Here is a 13,892-nt window from a genome sequence, read left to right on the forward strand (position 1 = left end):
AGCCCCACTCCTGACGGGCTCCGCCGCACCTGCGCCCCGGGAGCCCGAGGTCGTGCACCGGCCGCCCCCCGCCGAGGTCCCGCCCGGGCGCACACACGGCGCTGGGGGCGACGGGGACCCGAGAACTCCCGCCCCCAACGCTCCCCGTCACTCTCACCCCGGGCGCGCCCTCCACTTTCTCAGGAGACTCTGGGCACCTAACTGCTCCCGCGGAGTCCGGAGAAGACGAGGGAGGAGGTGGGGCTACGGCTGCACATGCGCAGAGGGAGCCCGGAATCCCCTTCCCAGAGCGCCGCGCGGGGAGCCGGAAGGAGTCAAGACTACGTTTCCCGTAGGCCTCCGCGTCCACCGTTGAGGTCGCTGTTTAAGCGCCCCCGCTTGTCAGGAACCTGGGGAGTGATGTTCTCTCCGAGCCCGAGCCCGGGCCCGAAGAGGTTAAGGGTTAAACCTGAGCTCTGCCGCCAAACGCGAGGGGTGGTCCTCTATTGGCTCACGATTGAAATAGCATTTTTTTTGGTAAGTCAGCTGTAGACAAATTGAGGAAACTTGAATATGGATGGGATATTGAAAATATTAAAATTATCATTACTTAGATGAAGTGTGAAAAAATTTTGGAGTTATGTAGTAAATTTTATTTTGGAAAAAAAAACCCCATGACGACTGAAGTATTTAGGATTGAAATTATATAGCTGTAAAATTAGAACTTCTCCCCTTTACAGCCCCGGATTTACCAACACCTGAGCCAGGTCTCAGCGCCCCTGGAGCCCAGGGTGGAGGTTCTACTAGGGGTGGAGACAGGGGATCTAGGCATAGACCTTTATAGGAAAGCTTTTTTTTTTTTTTTAATGAGGAAGATTAGCCCTGAGCTAACTACTGCCAGTCCTCCTCTTTTTGCTGAGGAAGCCTGGCCCTGAGCTAACATTGTGCCCATCTTTCTCTACTTTATACATGGGATGCCTACCACAGCATGGTGTGCCAGGCGGTGCTATATCTGCACCCAGGATCTGAACCAGCAAACTCCGGCCCGAGAGCTGAAACGTGCGAACTTAACCGCTGCGCCACCGCGCCAGCCCCAACCTGTTGGGTTTTAAATATTAACACTGTTTCTTGCTGAATTCTCTGATTGTTTCAACAAATTTTTATGTTAATCATCTTGGATTTCCGTGCACATAACAAGTTTGCTTGCTTTGTCCTGACGTTTATTGTTCTTTGTCATTCTTTAACGAATTACTGATAAAAGCACAAAAATTCTGGTCAAACTATATTGAATCAATCATAATAGACTTTAACATAAAGGTCACTAATGGCGAGAAAGTGATCACGACGTATGTTCGTTTAACAAACATTTATGGAAAACCTACGGCGCAACAGACATCATTCTAGATCCTGGGATAGCACCATCAAATAAGAGAGATTAAATTCCCTACCCCTATGGAGTTTATGATCAGGGTTGTTGTGGGGACCTATTAGGGTCCCCTCAAGAAACAGATGTCAATTGTCAAGAAACAATACGACACTTGAGGAGAGTCGATTAACAAGACTATAAAAACATGGGTAGGGTGAGTGAGGCATCCTGTAACTAGTGATGGTAGGGAGTCATCATCACTCCAGGCCTATAATGAGGGTAGGTGATATTACCAGACCCTGGCAGAAAAGGCCACCCTTATCAGAGCTGTGGCCTTAGGAAGAGAAACGTTGTAATGGCCGTTACATGGCTCAGCACAGACAGCCAAAGGAATAAATACCCAAATCTCACTTGTTGTCATCCCTCTAATTTCCTATCCTCCGTTGAGCGTTTGTAAACTCCATTCACTACCTATTCCTACAATTCCATCCATCTACATCTCCTCCAGACCTTTTTGTCACCAATTTTCCAGTCTTATTCTTGTCTAGCTCCCTACTACTAGTCAACTTATTGAGCTACTGGACATGAATCAAGACAAATCTAAACTCAGGATGTGTCTCTTCTTCACAAAGTCAACACCTAAATATACCTCCTTAGACTCTGCCCACTGGGGAGATTTCTTTCCACCACATCTTTCGGAACCACCCCTAAGTGAGACTGTAGTTGCAGCAGCCTTATCTTCCGATGATGCCACCACACACGGTGGACTCAGTTTGAAGGAGATTCGATTGGTTTGTGGCCACAGATCTCCCTTGGGGACTTCTGGGGAATGATTAATTGTATATACTTGTGACTAAGTTTTGAGGAATTTTGTCGAAGGGACCCAGCCTCCACTTCAGTGGAAGCCTCCTGTCTATAAAGTAGGATATATCAAGGACTGGGAAAGAGGATCTGAATCCCTGTTATGATGACTTGTCTTAGTTTTCTGCCCGAGAGACCCAGAATTTCATATATATGGATATATATCTTAAGAAGTATCTTAGTAGGGTGCTCATCTATTTCATTTCAATAGACTTCATGATCAAAGAGCCACCACCACAGATTCCTTCAGGTCACCACAAAAGATGAGTGCACAACAGAAATATGGAGAGTTTTAAAACATGTTTGTCAGGATTCCATTAAAGAAATATTCATTGGTATGAAATGCAACTTGGGGTGCTCCTGAGTCCATAAGGAGCATACTCATATTGATAAATTTGGCCCTATCCAGCTCCTTTTGTGTGTTGTGTTTTTATTTCTGGGTTAGACCTTGCAATATTTGCCCTGGGAATAGCTGGCTTTTCATTCCCATGATGGGTGTGGCATCAGTAAAGGAGGTTGTACAGGCAGGCCCTGAGGAGAGTGTGCATCCCCTCTCAGGGGTGAGTTATACTAGGATCACCCCTTAGGATTTGGAGAGAGAGAGAAGAGAGAGAGCCACTGTCAGAAGTCAGTTAATCTTCACTTCTTTTTCTCAGCTTCTCACAAGCAGTGGCTTTTAGTAAACATTAAAGGCCTTAAAAATCACACACACACACACACACACGCACACATTTTTTTATCTGTTCATCCATAGATGGACACTTAGGTTGTTTCCATCTTTCGGCTTTCGTGAAAAATGCTGCAATGAACATGGGAGTGCAGATACATCTCAAGATAGTGATTTCATCTCCTTTGGATATTTACCCAGAGGTAGGAGTATTGGATTATATGTTAGCTCTATTTTTAATTTTTTGAGGAACCTCCATACTGTTTTCTATAGTGGCTGCACCAATTTACACTCCCACAAACAGTGCACCAGAGTTCCCACTTCTCCACATCCTTGCCAGCATTTGTTAGCGCTTCTTTTTTTGATAATGGCCATTCTAACAGATCTGAGGGTACGTCTCATTGTGGGTTTGATTTGCATTTCCCTGATGATAAATGATACTGAGCACCTTTCCATGTACTTGTTGGCTATTTGTATGTCTTGTTTGGAAAAATGTTTATTCAGTTACAATGCCTATTTCTTAATCAGATTGGTTTTTTTTGCTATTGAGTTGCATGTTCTTTATATATTTTGGATATTAACCCCTTATCAGATATATGCTTTGCAAATATTTTCTCTCATTCCATAGGTTGCCTTTCTCTCTGTTCATAGTTTCTTTTTTTGTGCAGAGCTTTTCAGTTTGATGTAGTCCCACTTGTTGATTTTTGCTTTTGTTGCTTGTACTTTTGGTGTCATATCCAAAAAATCATTGCCAAGACTGCTGTCAAGGAGCTTCCCACTATGTTTTAAATAGAAGTTTTATGGTTTTAGGTCTTACCTTTTTAATCAATTTCAAGTTAATTTTCATGATATATATATCATATATTTATGTATTAAATAGAATATTATTCAGCCATAAAAAAAAGCAGGAAATCCTACCATTTGTGACAATATGGTTGGGCCTTGAGGGCTTTATGCCAAGTGAAATGTCATACAGAGAAAGACAAATACTGTATGATGTCAGTTATATGTGGAAGCTAAAGACATTGAAACTCATAGAAACGGAGAGTAGATGGTGGTTGTCAGGCCCTGAGAGGTGGGGGAAATGGGAAAACGCTGGTCAAAGGGTACAAACTTTCAGTTATAAGATGAATAAATTCTGGAGATCTATTGTACACATGGTGGCTGTAGTTAACAATGCTGTGTTGTATGCTTGAAAGCTGCTATGAGAGTAGAGCTTTAATGTTCTCACCAGAATAACAACAACAAAATGGAAATTATGTCAGGTGAAGGAGTGTTCGCATCCATGCAAATGGGCGGCATTCGTTTTGAAGGAAGACAGCAGGAAGAAAAGCATCTGCAGAGAAAGACTGCAAGTTCACTCTGGGGCTATTGAGTCTGGGTGCCTTTGTGAAATCTAAGACAATGTCTTACAATTGAATACACACAGGAGGAAAACCATGAGACTACTGAGTTATGAAAGTTTAGTAACGAGAGTATTTCTATGAGGAAGTCATCATCATCCATAGCCACTGTGAGGCCAAGTGAGACAAAGATGGAAAAGTGTGCATTAGGTTTAGCTGTAAGGAAGTCACTGGTGACCCTGGCAAGTGATGTTTCAGTGGAGGGGTGCAGTGAGAAGCCAGACTGCAGTGGACTGAGAAGTGAGTGGGAGGTGAGGAAGTAGAAAAGTGAACCAGTATGAAGAACAGTCAAGGGGAGGGAGGAGTAGGGCGGCACCTGCAGGGGAAGATGGGGAGGGAGGGTTTTGTGTGGTATGGGAGAGAGCTGGGCAAGTTTCAGTGCTGATGGCAGGAGGGCTATTTTCCTACTGAAGAAAGTTTTCTCTTCTCTGGCTCCTGCCTTCTGTCTAAAGGTCTGTGTGGTTCCTGGAAATCTCAGAGCAGATCTCTTAGGGGCATCAGAATTCTCTCTCGCTACTCCATTATCAACTAACTCTCAACAGCCAGCCTTTGCTATCAACTCACAAGCCCACATTCCCCTCTGATGACTTTCTGGATACTCACACTCACAGTAGATCAAAATGTCTCTCAAATTTGATAATGGGGAGCAAAACTAATCTCCCCACATCTCAAAATGGCCTGTATATGAGTTCAAACTGAGAAATTAATGTTTTAGACCAATTTTTAAAGATTTGAAGAAATCATTATTTATGACTAATATTCATCACACATTTAGGTACTGACTATATTTACTTCACTATTTTTTATTGAGTGCCAACTATATGGCAAGTGTTTGGCATGAAATACCTAAAGATGACCTGAAAGTTTTGATTTTTAAGTACTTTACATTTTGAAGAGAAATTTCTGGGGTCTATGATGATTTTCTACATTTTTGATACAATGTTCCTTGTTATATCAAAACAGTATTCTTTAAGGCATAGCTGAACCTTTTTTTGGATACATCCAAATCCCTCTCTACTTCTAAAATAGGCCCTGCTATGTGCATCTTACTAGGGAAAAGGGTCTCGCTTCTTACTCAGGAAGTTGAAGAGGCCAAATACCTTCTCCTGATGACCACTGAAAGCTGAGATGTGGACGTCTGACCTGGAATCAGCCAGTGGGTCCTCTCACCCAGGGTGTTCCATCCTGAGGGCGTGGTAGAAAATCCGAGGACACTGAGAGTCACTCTTGGTGTTGGCAGTGGTGCTGAGTTTCCAGTGGTGTCCACGGCTTTGACCTGACCAGACTGCTCCTGGGAGCTGGCCCTGGCGTGTCCTCAGCTGCCCGGCCTCTCTTGGTTCCCATCTCTGCTCTGAGCCGGCTCCCTGTGGAGTCGCTGAGCTCTCTGAGACCCTTCTATGAACCCTCTCTTCTGCTTAGGTTAGCCAGGCAGTTTCTGTTGTTTGCCATCAAGAACCCTGACTGATCCAGAGGGTCACATGGAGTATAACGCAGCAACAAAACCATTTAGAGTCAGCTAACGTTTATGGACTGCAGACATTGTGCTAAATGCTTTAGATAAATGACGTCACCAAGTCCTCCAAACGACAGGGTGAGGCAGGCGTGTGAGTCTGTTCTTTCAAGTATCATCTTAAGGGCCTCCTCTTCTGTGAGGGCTTTTCTGACCTCTGCTGCCTCTTGCAAGTAGACTTAATTCCTACTTTGTGCCCGTTCTATGTCCTAGAAAGAGGAAAGAATGTACATATATATATATATAGGCATTCTCTCAGCTTTATATATATATATAATGTTACATATATAAAGCATACGATATCACATAATATAATGTATTCTATATAATAGGTAATATATAAATTTATTTCCCTACCACTTACTATGTTCTTACTATGTGTTGTCAAATACTGGGCTTCACAGTTCACTCACATTATCTCATGCCATTCCCACCAGAACTTTATGAGTTGGATTTATTTTCTATTTTACAGGAGAGAAAATGGGAACAGGAAAGGTTAAGTAACTTTTCAAGGTGTTACCTGTGTGCCACAGATTAGAGATGTGCACTTGGTCCATTTGTTCTGTTCTGAATCCCAACCTTCTGCTCTTATGAATGGCCCACACAGCCTCAGGGCATCCTAGGGGTGGTGCTCCCTCCTGCTGTGGACTGAGGCACAGTCTGCATGTCACTCATCTTTTTTTTCTCACTGGTCTGGGAGGGAAGGCAGATCTCTGTTCCTTATTGCTCCCGAGACCAGCTAGGCAGCCAACTGAAGGGGCAGATGGAATTAATATACAGAACACATCTATATAATAGACCCAACGTACTCTATATTATTTAATGGGACAGGGGACCATCAGCCTCTAGGACTGAGGTGACATCCCTCTGATCACCACGTATTTATTTGCAGGCCAAAAAGTACAAGCATAGTAGGAACTCATGCCAGCAGGAATATGCAAGTCAAAGCTCAGCAGTTCTAATCTTCCCCCCTTCAATGTACCCCTGCTCTACACAAGGCCATTCTCTGGGGGAGTATCCTGGGAACAAACAATCTGGTAAGTTATGCAGACGTCTTTCTGTTTCTGCAAGGGCCCAGTGTTCTTAAGCCCCTTGTCTTCATGTTTGATAAGATACTACCTTCTGGCCTTTGATTCCAAAGCACAAACAATCTAACACAGTAATTTATGAGCATCAGCAAGTTGCATATTTCTCAGTCACCCATTTTGTAATTTGTTCTTGCTAAGCTTAAAGCCTTGCAATAATGTTGCTATGCTCTCCTGCAACACCTTATGGCACGTCACCCATTCCTCTGTCTATGACAGACACCATGAGCCCAGGACTGTACTCAGTCCCAGTGAGCCATCTCAGGAACCTCTCTACCCTTTCTACAAGAAGTCACTCCCAGTTGGTTAGAGATGAATCCTGTTTGCTGGTCCTGGCCTAGAACAATGCCTCTCACACAGAGCTTAACTTCTGGCAAGTGCCCTTTTCTTCACTGTGCCTTCCTCTTTTTCAAGGATGAATCTAAATTCATTTCTTCATTGGGAACCTTCTCAGACAGCCATATGAATCCACATTTGCTGCTCAAGGCTACTCTATGTGGCAAATCATGGCATTCAGCCCAAAGAGAATCAGTACCTTAAGCCTGAGGGTGATGAAGAATGAATTAATCCATTCCTTCCTAAACCTCTCTCCAATACATAAATTTCATATGGGCACGGGTCAATCACTTAAGTCATTAGGACGGTCGCCAATCTCCAAGACTCCTGTGGCAGGTTTCTTTTCCTGAGGCTGGATTGGGATCCCTGCCTATGGCTCCTGACCACACTCCAAACCACGGGAAAGTCCCAACTGGGACTCTGGTTCAAGGAAAGTACCAAACTGTAACCTTTGGTTGAGTATGGAAACCCCTTCTTGGGAGAATGGCTCCGGGATGAAAATGGGTAGAATATCCCCCAGACCGGTGGAAAATTTTTCACTGTTTTTCTCTATTCTTATATCTCTGGGACGATTCAACAGGCACCTATTACTGCCAGGCATAATAGGGAAGGTACACAAGATATGCAATGCAGGGAGATACCCCTCACTCCTTGCTATAGAAACCCCACAGGAGGAACAACGGGTAGGATGCTGCCCTAAGTTCAGGGGGGATTTCAAGATAATGGACCCTTTTCTTTCATCTCTCTTAAAGTTACAGTGGCCATTTTGGCCTCCTTTTAAGCTTTGCAACCAAGAAACAAACAAATATTTAAAAGAGTCAAAGGCTCCATCCCTCGGAACCCCTCCTCTGGTTTCTGGGCCTGATCACCTGGGAGACCCTAAGTAGGGTGCCCTCTTTTTGCAGCTGACTGTTTGAGTATTTTAGTCACCTACTGAGTAGTTTATGCAGATAGGAAACCTGTGATTCATTCTGTGAACTGTCTTGCTGGGGTTTTGTGCCCCAGCATGAAACTGTTGTGTGACTCTTATCTTGATAACCCTTGAGAAGAGGCTATGAGGGAGAGGCCTGATCTCTTCTTTCCCTTGCTTTGCCTGTTTCATTAGTCACTTCCTCTGTTGTCACCAAGTCGAGGTTAAGTTCAGGCTGGACCTGAGCAGAACCTGGACCTTCTATAAGATTGAAAAGTTGAAAATCTTTTGCCAGGGACTTAACTCTCAACCCGGGTGCTGGGAGCCCCAGCCCCCAGCCAGCTCCAGGCCTTTTCCTCTTGCTTCCCTGGCTTGCCTTGTGCTGGCTTAGGGACTAAGTGCCCTGGTAGAGCAGGACTTGACTAAATCTTATAGCCACATTGACACCTGCAGTCGGGCTCTGCACCCTTCTCCAGGCACTGTTGGTCAGACACCGGCTTTACTACCATAGGGAATGCCCCAAATATCCCCAGAGACTCACCCCTTGGGTGCATTTTAACTATTTGAAAACACTTTCAACTGGATGGAGTATGCCCCAGAAACTCCATCTTGGAGAAAACTTGAGGGGTGAGGGGTTTCTCTGTGCCTTTATGATGTAGTTGGACAGGTAGATCAACCTATAATGTCATCTGAGTTGCAACCCAATTTCTGAGAAATCCAGAGCAACTGTCCTTGGAAAATCCTTGTAAGGCTGGAAAAGAAGCTCTAGAGGTGGTTCAGGTTCCACTCCTTTCCTTTATCTCAAAGAGCTTGCAAATCCTCTGGGGATTATCTAGCCCATCACTAATTCCTAAGACTGAGAGAAGAAAAAAGGGAAAAAGGAAAAAATGGCCATAAGTGTGCCCTTGCCAAAAATATAGCATCTTGAGTATCTTCACAAATATTGGTAAAAAGGCTTAAAACAAAATTTGGATTCATAACTGCTGAGCTTTGTATTACTGTATCTGATTCTTGGCAGTAATTTTTAAGCAACGGCTGTCGAGACTCTGTGCATGTGTGTCTATATGTTTGTTATATATGTGTGATATTTTACCTCTGGATGGTATGGCCAAAATTAAGAGCTCTGTTTAATTGCCTTAAAGTAAGCACTTACATAAATTCAAAATGTGATAGAAATTAACCCAATGTCTTTCAAGTTAACGTGATATAAATTAATCTTTGGTAAACAAAAGCTTGTGTAAGTTGTTGATTTGATTGAAATAGGCTTGTCCTCAGAGACGTGGGTATTTGGATATGATGCAGACATGTAGCCTGGGTTTACGTGTCAAATAAGCTCATGTTGTCTGTTAGAAATTCATCAGGAAAATAACAGCTTTAAATGATAGCTAATTTTGTCTAATGTCTCATGAAATTTTCATGGGTAATCTGAATATAATTGTTGGAAACAAATGATTTGGATAGATGAAAATGCGTAAGAGTTTTTGGGTGCAATAATTATGTTTTATGGTCTGTATACCTGGGGAAAAAACAGCTTCCAAATTCTTTTTGGTAACTTAAAATTTTAGAGTTTTGCCAACTTAAGTGAAATGATAAAAATCTGTTGAGTAGTTGGGTCAGTTGTGGATGGGATAGAACACTGAAACGTTATTGCTAAATGGATCTAAGTTATCTATTTTTGGCTTCTTATTCTAGAGAGGCTAAAGGATGTTTGGGTCTGCTAGCAAACATACCTGTGTTTTACTACTGTGAAGTGGCATGTTTCTAGAAATTATGAAAAGTGCTTAGAATGCTGATATAAAAGACAATTTGTAATTGCTTACCCTTTTAGTTTTTAATAGAGTCTAAAATTGTAATTAATATATGTAATTAAAGCTACTGGAAATTACTAAGGAAAACAGCTCTGTGTTGAAGGAAAGTAAAATGTATGTTTTCAGTAAAGAAGCTATAAAGAATGGAAAGATTTTTGTTTGTTGGGTTAAGAAAGATAAATTTGTCCTAAAGTACCAGAAGGGAAGAAAGAAAGCATGGGATAAATTCTGAATGTAAAAAGAAAGTTGTGAAAGAGAAATTCAGAAGGGAGTTTTATGCCTGGTCAAGTTGGCTAAGATTAAAGTAAATCCAATTAAGTAATTGAGTTTTGATAAGCTGGTACAGAAATTAAAATTTGGTTCCATCTCTGAAAAGGACAATTTTCTTGACCTTTTGCTCTGCTCTTGATGAAGAGGTGACAAAAGGCTTTCCTTTACCTCTAAGTCTACCCAAAAGACAGAAAAACTATGTTTTGTTAAAATAGTTTCCTATGTTCAGAAGGACTGATTTCTCTCTAAGATTTTCTGACTGTTTCTGTTGTCATTTTGAATATATACTGACCATGTTTCACAGTGAGCATTTTTTCCTATTTGAACAAATGTTTTAAAAACTTTTGATATTTTTGAGAAGCTTCTCCCTCAAAAAAAAATTCAAATCCTGAATGAAGGCTTTCTTTTGACCTGGTAGAAGGAAGAAAATTTCTCTGAGGATTTTCAGAGGGCCCCTGAGACTTCTCAAAGAAGTTTGCTCTCTCTTCCTCTAAGGAGGAAAATACTAAACTAATTGGGCTTATTTTGTCTACTAAATTACGTGGGAAGCATTGTTAAATAAGTGATGATAACTTTTCTTAGGTGGCATTATGTGGGTGAATGCTGTTGATATAGGTGTTTTAAAATTATATAACATTCCTAAAATTCTGATCTGTCCTGGTTAGCAGTCATAATTCCAGTTATTGTCTTGAAGTGTTGTATGTCACAGAAGTAGCCAAGTTTCTTTGTCAATTGCCCTTTTGAGTCTTTTGTCATTTGCAGATAGTTGCTGTTTTACTCTGATGCTTTTTGCTTTTGCATATATGTTTCATCTCCAGAGAAATTCATGGAAAGAATTCTGACACAGGATTCTAGAATACAAGTTTCTGATAAACTTTCAGATCATAAAACTGAACTGGGTAAGAAATTACAGAATTCTGACGGAGAAACTGATGGCCTCATAAAACTGCTAACAGAAGATGAAGATCAAGAATCGATTATACAGGACTGTATGAACTGATGAGGATGATTATAATTTTTTATGACTTTTGCTTGAAATATTGTTGATTTTTTTGATGTTTTGTTTTCTCAGATTTAAGGAAATCTTTTTCTCTTTTCTTTTATGCTAACTATGACTTACAGCAATTTGGTGAAATTATACCTTTATGAGCAGAACTGAAACATTTATCTTTTTCTCCCTACCTGTTCCCTCCAGAATTTGGAAACTTTGTGAGTGAGGATAGTTATTTTGTGGCAATATAGTTATTTGCATAACTTCAATAAGAATCTGTTCTTCTTATAACAGGACACATTGGTTATATTACCAAGGCTTTGACTGGAATGCCGTATTTGAGAGAAACATACAGGCTCAGATATGACAAGACAGCTTTTCAGGAACACAGATTGGACTTTCTGGAATAAAGCCACTTGGAAATATTGGCCTGGCACCTTGTTTACAGAGATTCCAGCAATCTTACCTGGTAAGTAAGGAAGCTCACTTATCTGGCAGGTGCAAGGAACCTCGAAACATTTTGGGGGACCTCGAAAAGAGAAACCCACCCAAATCTGTAGGTACTGCAGGCAAAATCTGATGGCAAGTACTTGGCTGGGCTTTTCTGGCCTTGAGAGGCCTTTAAAGTTCAATCTGAGATTATATAAAAAGTTCCAGCAAAGCAGATTTTAAAAAGCTTGTATGAGCAATTGCTATACTTGCTGCACTTACGTAAATAATTGGACCAAGTTTTATTGAAGCTACACTTATTTTGCAAACCAGTTAATCTTAATTTAACTATCTTTTGTAAAAATGAGGGTGATTTTAGAGCAAAAGATTATGTTTCAGTAGAAGCTATAGTACACATTCATGGGTATTAGATTCTAGCTCTTCTCTTCTACAAGATTCATCTTTTACTAATCATAATGTCTCCTTGTGGCTGTCAGTCTCTTGTACCTGGAAGTTCCCTGGCCACAATCAAACCTTTTCCTTCAACTCTACTGCCCAAATACTAACTAAATTCTCATTGTCACAGATGGATCATAAACAATGAGTTCCAAAGGTAAAGTCCCCAACCTACCAATACACACAGGATAGATTATATCAAATTTGGGATGAATATATTTGGCTCACTCCTACTAGTGGTCAACTGAGTCAAAAGGCCACTCTGTGTTGGGAACAAACCAATCACACTTGTGATACATGGCCTAATAGCACCCAACCTATGGGACAAATTCCCCATTATATATGTTCTTATATCATAGCCTTAAAAAAAAATACTATGGTTTGGGACTCACTGGGATAGATGGTCCAGCGTACATTGGTTAGCCCCTAATGGCACTCAGTGGCTTCGTGCCTCCAACTTATGGCCTTGGCTGCCACCTGGATGGATTGGACGATGCACTCTAGACTTCGTCTGGATGCAAGGTAGAACTACACTCATTCTATCTCTTCCTGCTAACTGACCCAACCTATGACAATGCTGGACCCATTCTGTCTTCCACTGGTATGATCACCTTGCCTCAATTTTGTTTCCCCAATTAGGAATCAAAAGTATCATCTGGCACATGGAAGCCCTAAACGAATTTGCCATGAAGGTGTTAAATGATACACAGTATAGCCTTTCGCTGCTTGATTTAGAAGTATCCCAAATGTGCAAGGCGGTCCTCCAAACCTGAATGGCACTGGATATCTTGACAGCAGCACAGGGGGGTACTTGTGCCATTATAAAAACCAAATGTTGTGTCTGTATTCCTGACTACTTCACATTTTAACTTGACCTATAGAACTTGTCTAAGAATTAAGTGGCAAAAGGAGGTTTTAATTTATTATCATTGCTCTTATATTTATCTTAAAGGGATTCTGGGCCTTGACCTGATTTCTGGGTCAAGCGGGAAGCCAGTTTCGAAGCGGGCAGCCCAGATGTCCACCATCTGTCTCCTTGTGGCTTGGCCCCGATATAACAGTGGAGCAGAGGGGAGGGCGTGGGGGTTATTTCTATTGCTTACAAAACCTTTAAGACACCTTGAAAACCTTTTCAGATTTTTTTTCTTTCTTTCAGCATAAATTATGAACCTTCTTCCTCTGCTGCTGGAGATACAGAGATAAATGGCACTGTTTCTGCCTCCAAGATCGAACAATCTGACGGGAAGATGTTCACCAGAAAAGCTAACTGTAAGATAGGGGATGAGGACCATTCTGCAGTTTGGAGACTGAGTGCTAGGTGAGCAGAGGAGAGAGGATGTTCAATTGTACTGGCCAGACTGGGGGTGGGGAGTGGGGTACAGGGCGAGATTAGCGAGGGGTTGAGAGAAGATATTAAAATTTAAACTAGACCTTGAAGGATTTCCGTGGACAATGATAGGAGTGGGAGTGTGTTGCATGTGTGTGTGCATGTGTGTGTGTGTGTGTGTGTGTGTGTGTGTGTGTGTGTGTTGTGGGGACAGGGAAGAAACTTTCCAGAGGAATAGCAGAACACAGAACTCTGTGCTGAGTTGAATTTAGAAAGAGACAGAGACTGAGATGATTGGAATGTGGGAACTAACTAGGGGGCAGGTTGAGGACAGAGTTGAACAAATCTCACTTCCCTATCTCATCAGTGAGAAGAACAAAGACATGGAAAGTTTAAGTGGCCCATTTTAAATTCACAAAATAAGAATGCAAACAGTGATTCTTTGAGATATTAATAAGGACTAAGCTTTCTGTTTTCCTAGGAGTATAGATGAT

General features: G+C 41.8%; 1 long non-coding RNA gene across 2 annotated transcripts; it reads left to right on the forward strand.

Moving 5' to 3' along the window:
* The first annotated feature begins 321 nt into the window (after positions 1-321).
* LOC139041733 (uncharacterized) lies at positions 322-13,384 on the forward strand. 2 transcript variants are annotated; one of them, XR_011497494.1, is made up of 4 exons: positions 322-516; positions 6,679-6,823; positions 11,481-11,655; positions 13,228-13,384. It is a non-coding gene; the product is annotated as an uncharacterized lncRNA (long non-coding RNA). The 2 variants fall into 2 exon arrangements; XR_011497495.1 differs by lacking the exon at positions 6,679-6,823.
* The last annotated feature ends 508 nt before the right edge of the window (positions 13,385-13,892 follow it).

This window comes from Equus asinus, chromosome 23 (genome assembly GCF_041296235.1).
Source record: "Equus asinus isolate D_3611 breed Donkey chromosome 23, EquAss-T2T_v2, whole genome shotgun sequence".
Lineage (NCBI taxonomy): Eukaryota > Metazoa > Chordata > Mammalia > Perissodactyla > Equidae > Equus > Equus asinus.